The sequence below is a fragment of the Rhinoraja longicauda genome, chromosome 41 (assembly GCF_053455715.1).
Source record: "Rhinoraja longicauda isolate Sanriku21f chromosome 41, sRhiLon1.1, whole genome shotgun sequence".
Lineage (NCBI taxonomy): Eukaryota > Metazoa > Chordata > Chondrichthyes > Rajiformes > Arhynchobatidae > Rhinoraja > Rhinoraja longicauda.
Genome location: NC_135993.1, coordinates 4,846,807 through 4,854,380, shown reverse-complemented (window position 1 = coordinate 4,854,380; position 7,574 = coordinate 4,846,807).

The following is a 7,574-nucleotide window of genomic DNA, read 5'->3' as shown; positions in this document are numbered from 1 at the left end:
CAAGTTGATCTATGCGTTGTGGCCATCCGGCTCAGCAGGACCGGTTCATAGCAGCTACGGCCCTGGGGATGAAGCTGTTCCTGAGTCTGGAGGTGCGGGCGTAGAAGGCCTTGTATCGTCTGCCCGATGGAAGGAGTTCGAACAGACTGTTGCAGGGGTGTGAAGAGTCTTAATGGCGGGGGTACTGGCGTGTAGCATGTAGACAGTGTAGCATGTAGACAGTGCAACACGATTACACGTGTGCAATCACACGTGTCCAGGGCTCCACGCCGGGAAAAGATTTAATAGGAATCTGAGGAGTAACTTTTTCACACAGAGGGTGGTGTGAAAAAGGTGCCAGAGGAGGTAGTTGAGGCAGGGACTATCCCAACGTTTAAGAAACAATAGACAATAGGTGCAGGAGTAGGCCATTCGGACCTTCGAGCCAGCACCGCCATTCAATGTGATTATGGCTGATCATTCTCAATCAGTCCCCGTTCCTGCCTTCTCCCCATACCCCCTGACTTCGCTATCCTTAAGAGCTCTATCTAGCTCTCTCTTGAATGTATTCAGAGAATTGGCCTCCACTGCCCTCTGAGGCAGAGAATTCCACAGATTCACAACTCTCTGACTGAAAATGTTTTTCCTCATCTCTGTTCTAAATGGCCTCTGTTCTTAAACTGTGTCCCCTGGTTCTGGATTCCCCCAACATTGGGAACATGTTTCCTGCCTCTAATGTGTCCAACCCCTTAATAATCTTATATGTTTCGATAAGATCCCCTCTCATCCTTCTAAACTCCAGTGTATACAAGCCTAGTCGCTCCAGTCTTTCAACATATGACAGTCCCGCCATTCCGGGAATTAACCTAGTTAACAGTTAGACAGGTACATGGATAGGACAAGTTCGGTGGGATATGGACCAAACGCAGGCAGGTGAGACTAGTGTAGCTGGGACTTGTTGGCTGGTGTGGACAAGTTGGGCCGAAGGGCCTGTTTCCACACTCTATGACTCTATGACAACGGCCAACATGTCCCATCTGCACTAGTCCCACCTGCCTGCGTTTGGCTCGCGTTCCTCCCAACCTGTCCTAGCCATGAGCTGTGTTGCTGGCTGAGGCAGTTCACTCCTCTCCAAAACTCCTGGCAGCAACTACGCTTACAAACTATGGGGTTGGCAGCCCAAGAGGTTTTTCTTCAAGTCTTCAGGAATTCAGGGTTCATTTCCAGGTCAGTTCTGGTAGTAAAAATACCCACAGGGGACCTGAAAGAGCATTCTTTCCAAAAAAGAAAAAAAAAACCTTCGGCACATTGGAGAACTTTAGCTGCCGAGGGGTTTTGAGATTGGGGTAGCGAGAAGATTGTTAGACTCTGGTGGGACCTCTCTGTTTGTTAGAAGGTTTCAACAAAGATTCCCTACCCCCAGTTACAACAGGGACAGATAGAGTTGCCAACTTCCTCACTCCCAAATAAGGGACAAAGGGTGACGTCACCGCCCCGCGCCCCACGTGACCTCAGCCAGACAGCGGCCACATGCTCCCGCTCCACCAATGGCGGCCACCTGGCTGGCTGGGTGAGGTCACGTGGGGCGCGGGACGGTGATGTCACCTTGTCCCTTATTTGGGAGTGAGGAAGTTGGCAACCCTACTAACGCGGGACGAGGGCGGTCCCGCACGGGACAAACTGACTTAGCCCAAAATACGGGATGTCCCGGCTAATACGGGACGGTTGGCAACCCTAGACGCACGCAACCCGTATATCCTCTGACATTTTCGCCACCTCCAACGGGATCCCACCACCAGTCACCTGTTCCCATCTCCACCCCTTTCCGCAGAGACCGTTCCCTCCGCAACTCCCTGGTCCACTCGTCCCTTCCCACCTTAACCACCCCTCCCCAGGTACCTTCCCCTGCAACCGCAGAAGATGCAACACCTGTCCCGATTCCTCCTCCCTTGACTGTCCAGGGACCATGACAGTCCTTTCATGTGGGGCAGAGGTTCACTTGCACCTCCTCCAACCTCATCTACTGTATCGGCTGTTCCAGGTGTGGACTCCTGTATATCGGTGAGGCCAAGCGATCTCACCTGGACTCCTGTATATCGGTGAGACCAAGCGATAGACTGGGCAATCGTTTCACTCAACACCTCCACTCAGTCCGCCTTGGCCTGTGTGATCTCCCAGTTGCCAAACACTTTACCTCCCCTTCCCATTCCCACACTGACCTTTCTGTCCTGCAGCCCACAGCCAACAATGGACCATTATGGGCTCCACCGTTCCTTGATCAGTGTGACCTCTTTGCACATCTTCCATATCACCGTCTAGATCTCTCATTTTCCTTTCCCCTGACTCTCGGTCTGAAGAAGGGTCTTGACCCGAAACGTCACCTATTCCTTCTCTCCAGAGATGCTGCCTGTCCCGCTGAGTTACTCCAGTTTTTGTGTCCACCTGCAACAGCGTGCTTGTTTGTCAATTGTTGGGGTGGGGAGGGGGGACTGTAAGTGGGCGCAATGTGTCTTGCTGTTGCCTCCAGGAGACCAACGAGAGGCGGTGACTCCCACTACAAACTCCCACTCATCTTTACTCCCCTGATTTTGTTGAGTTCTAAAATTCTCCCACCTTAACATAGAACATTATCCACTTTGGCGGCAAGAACAGGAAAGCAGAGTATTACCTGAATGGTGACCGATTGGGAGAAGGGGAGATGCAACGTGACCTGGGTGTCATGGTGCACCAGTCATTGAAAGCAAGCATGCAGGTGCAGCAGGCAGTGAAGAAAGCGAATGGTATGTTGGCATTCACAGCAAGAGGATTTGAGTTTAGGAGCAGGGAGGTTCTGCTGCAGTTGTACAGGGCATTGGTGAGACCGCACCTGGAGTATTGTGTGCAGTTTTGGTCTCCTAACCTGAGGAAAGACGTTCTTGCCTTAGAGGGAGTACAAAGAAGGTTCACCAGATTAATCCCTGGGATGGCGGGACTTGCATATGAGGAAAGACTGGATAGACTGGGCTTGTACTCGCTGGAATTTAGAAGACTGAGGGGGGATCTTATAGAAACATATAAAATTCTTAAGGGGTTGGAGAGGCTAGATGCGGGAAGATTGTTCCCGATGTTGGGGGAGTCCAGAACCAGGGGTCACAGCTTAAGGATAAGGGGGAAGTCTTTTAGGACCGAGATGAGAAAACATTTCTTCACACAGAGAGTGGTGAGTCTGTGGAATTCTCTGCCACAGAAGGTAGTTGAGGCCAGTTCATTGGCTATATTTAAGAGGGAGTTAGATGTGGCCCTTTTTGCTAAAGGGATCAGGGGGTATGGAGAGAAGGCAGGTACAGGCTACTGAGCTGGATGATCAGCCATGATCATATTGAATGGCGGTGCAGGTTCGAAGGGCCGAATGGCCTACTCCTGCACCTATTTTCTATGTTTCTATGTTTCTAGGCCCTTCGGCCCACAATGTCTGTGCTGAACACAATGCCCAGACCAACTTTTATCTGCCTGCACATAATCCATATCCCTCCGTTTCCTGCATATCCATGTGCCCATCTAAAAGCCTCTTAAACGCCATTATCATATCCGCCTCCGCCATCACCCCTGGCAGCGTGTTGCATGCAACCACCACCCTCTGTGTAAAAAATAAAAGTCCCTCACATCTCCTTCAAACTTTGCCCCTCTCACCTTAAAGCTAAACCCTCTAGTCCTTAAGAAGTATAAGAAAATAACTGCAGATGCTGGTACAAATCAAAGGTATTTATTCACAAAATGCTGGAGTAACTCAGCAGGTCAGGCAGCATCTCAGGAGAGAAGGAATGGGTGACGTTTCGGGTCGGGACCCTTCTTCAGATTGATGTCAGGGGGGCGGGACAAAGGAAGGATATAGGTGGAGACAGGCCGAGCCTGCGATCGCTTCGCTCAACACCTGCGTTCGGTCCGCGTTGGCCAAACTGATCTCCCGGTGGCTGAGCACTTCAACTCCCCCTCCCATTCCCAGTCTGACCTTTCTGTCATGGGCCTCCTCCAGTGCCATAGTGAGACCCACCGGAAATTGGAGGAACAGCACCTCATATTTAGCTTGGGCAGCTTACAGCCCAGTGGTATGAACATCGACTTCTCCAACTTTAGATAGATCCTCTGTCCCTCTCTTCCCCTCCCCCTTCCCAGATCTCCCTCTATCTTCCTGTCTCCACCTATATCCTTTCTTTGTCCCGCCCCCCCTGACATCAGTCTGAAGAAGGGTCTTGACCCGAAACGTCACCCATTCCTTCTCTCCTGAGATGCTGCCTGACCTGCTGAGTTACTCCAGCATTTTGTGAATAAATACCTCCTCTAGTCCTTAATATTTCAATCCTGCTTTAGTTTAGTTTAGTTTAGTTTAGTTTAGGGATACAGCGCGGAAACAGGCCCTTCGGCCCGTCGTGTTGCTGCCTCACAGAGCCAGAGACCCGGGCGCTGTCTGTGTGGAGTCTGTCCGCTCTCCCCGTGACCGCGTGGGTTTTCTCCGGGTGCTCCGGTTTCCTCCCACACTCCGTAGACGTGCACGTTTGTGGGTTTAATTGGGGGCTTCTGTAAATTATCCCTAGTTTGTGCATGATAGAACCAGCGTACGGGATAATTGCTGGACGCCGCGGTCTCGCCGGTCCGAAGGGCCTGTTACTAGGTTAATTCCCGGAATGGCGGGACTATCATATGTTGAAAGACTGGAGCGACTAGGCTTGTATACACTGGAATTTAGAAGGATGAGAGGGGATCTTATCGAAACGTATAAGATTATTAAGGGGTTGGACACTTTAGAGGCAGGAAACATGTTCCCAATGTTGGGGGAGTCCAGAACCAGGGGCCACACAGTTTAAGAATAAGGGGTAGGCCATTTAGAACAGAGATGAGGAAAAACTTTTTTAGTCAGAGAGTTGTGAATCTGTGGAATTCTCTGCCTCAGAAGGCAGTGGAGGCCAATTCTCTGAATGCATTTAAGAGAGAGCTAGATAGAGCACTTAAGGATAGCGGAGTCAGGGGGTATGGGGAGAAGGCAGGAACGGGGTACTGATTGAGAATGATCAGCCATGATCACATTGAATGGCGGTGCTGGCTCAAAGGGCCGAATGGCCTCCTCCTGCACCTATTGTCTATTTCCGCGCCTGTATCTCTAAACTAAACTAAACTAAAACTAAAGTAGAACTTACTGCAGCGGTAGAGTTGCCGCCTTACAGCGAATGCAGCGCCGGAGACCCGGGTTCGATCCCGACTACGGGCGCCATCTGTACGGAGTTTGTACGTTCTCCCCGTGAACATGGGCTTTCTCTGAGATCTCCGGTTTCCTCCGACGCTATGTAGGTTAATCCGTATGTAGGTTGATTGACTGGGTAAATGTAAAAATTGTCCCTAGTGTGTGTAGGATGGTGTTAGTGTGCGGGGATCGCTGGGCGGCGCGGACCCGGTGGGCCGAAGGGCCTGTTTCCGCGCTGTATCTCTAAACTAAACTAAAACTAAACTTATAAAGGGGGACAAGGAGATGGCAGATGCATTAAATAATTACTTTGTATCTGTCTTCACAGAACAAAACATCTTGCCAGAAATACCAGGGACTCTGATAAAAATAAAGAATTGAATGGAATTTATGTTAGAGAAACACATCAGAGAAGCCAGTGATATATCAGAGTATTGCACTGTTCTAAGGACATTGGTTGAAGGTGAAGGGAAAAAGATTTAACCCACGCAGGTCACGGGGAGAACGTACAAACTCCGTACAGACGGCGCCCGTAGTCGGGATCGAACCCGAGTCTACGGTGTTGCAAGCGCTGTAAGGCAGCAACTCTACCGCTGCGCCACCGTGCCGCCCAAATCTGAGGGGTAACTTTTTCACACAAAGGGTGGTGGGTGTATGGAACAAGCTGCCGGAGGAGGTAGTTGAGGCTGGGACTATCCCAACATTTATTTTAGAGTTACAGCGCAGAAACAGGACCTTCGGCCCATCGACTCTGTGCCGACCTGCGATCCCAGCACACTAGCACAATCCTACACACACTCGGGACAATTTACACTTTTCCCAAGCCAATTTACCTACGTACCTGTACATCTTTGGAGTGTGGGAGGAAACCGAAGATCTCGGAGAAAACCCACGCAGGTCACGGGGAGAACGTACAAACTCCGTACAGACGGCGCCCGTAGTCGGGATCGAACCCGAGTCTACGGTGTTGCAAGCGCTGTAAGGCAGCAACTCTACCGCTGCGCCACCGTGTCGCCCAATTTAAGAAACAGTTAGACAGGTACATGGATCGGACGGGTTTGGAGGGATATGGACCAAACGCAGGCAGGTGGGACTAGTGTAACCGGGACATATAACCATATAACCATATAACAACTACAGCACGGAAACAGGCCCGTTCGGCCCTACCAGTCCACGCCGACCACTCTCCCTGACCTAGTCTCATCTACCTGCACTCAGACCATAACCCTCTAATCCCCTCTTATCCATATACCTATCCAATTTACTCTTAAATAATAAAATCGAACCAGCCTCCACCACTTCCACCGGAAGCCCATTCCATACAGCCACCACCCTCTGAGAAAAGAAGTTACCCCTCATGTTACCCCTAAACTTTTGTCCCTCAATTCTGAAGCTATGTTCCCTTGTTGGAATCTTCCCCACTCTCAAAGGGAAAAGCCTACCCACGTCAACTCTGTCCGTCCCTCTCAAAATTTTAAAAACCTCTATCAAGTTCCCCCTCAACCTTCTACGCTCCAAAGAATAACGACCCAACCTGTTCAACCTCTCTCTGTAGCTTAAGTGCTGAAACCCAGGCAACATTCTAGTAAATCTCCTCTGTACCCTCTCCATTTTGTCGACATCTTTCCTATAATTTGGCGACCAGAACTGCACACCATACTCCAGATTCCGCCTCACCAATGCCCTGTACAATTTTAACATTACATTAAAAAATGTTAAAATTGTACAGGGCATTGGTGAGGCCGAATCTGGAGTATGGTGTGCAGTTCTGGTGGGTAAGTTGGGCCTGTTTCCATACTTTGTCACTCTACGACTCTAGGGAGGTGGATGAAGAGTTCACACTGTTGACAATAGATTCTGGAGTTGTTCCTGTGGCTTAGGGGATAAATAATGTGGCCCCTTTGCTTAAAAAACGGTGAGACAGTGGGGGACTATTGAACTAGTCTAACATCATTAATAGAGTCCTACAGTGTAGGAAGGAACTGCAGATGCTGGCTTACACCGAAGATAGGCACAAAATGCTGGAGTAACTCAGCAGGACAGGCAGCACCTCCGGAGAAAAAGAATAGATGGCGTCTCGGGTCGAGTCTGAAGAAGGGTCTCGACCCGAAAACACCTCACAGCGCCAGAGACCCGGGTTCGATCCTGGCCTTGTGCGCTGTCTGTGTGTGGAGTTTGCATGCTCTCCCTGTGACCGCGTGGGTTTCCTCCGGGTGCTCTGGTTTCCTCCCACATCCCAAAGACGCGCTGGTTTGTAGGTTAATTGGCCACTCTGTAAAATCTCCCCCACTGTGCAGGCATTGGATGAAGAATTGGAATAACATAGGTTATAGGAACATAGGAATAACATAACATGGATTAACTAGGTTAATTCCCGGAA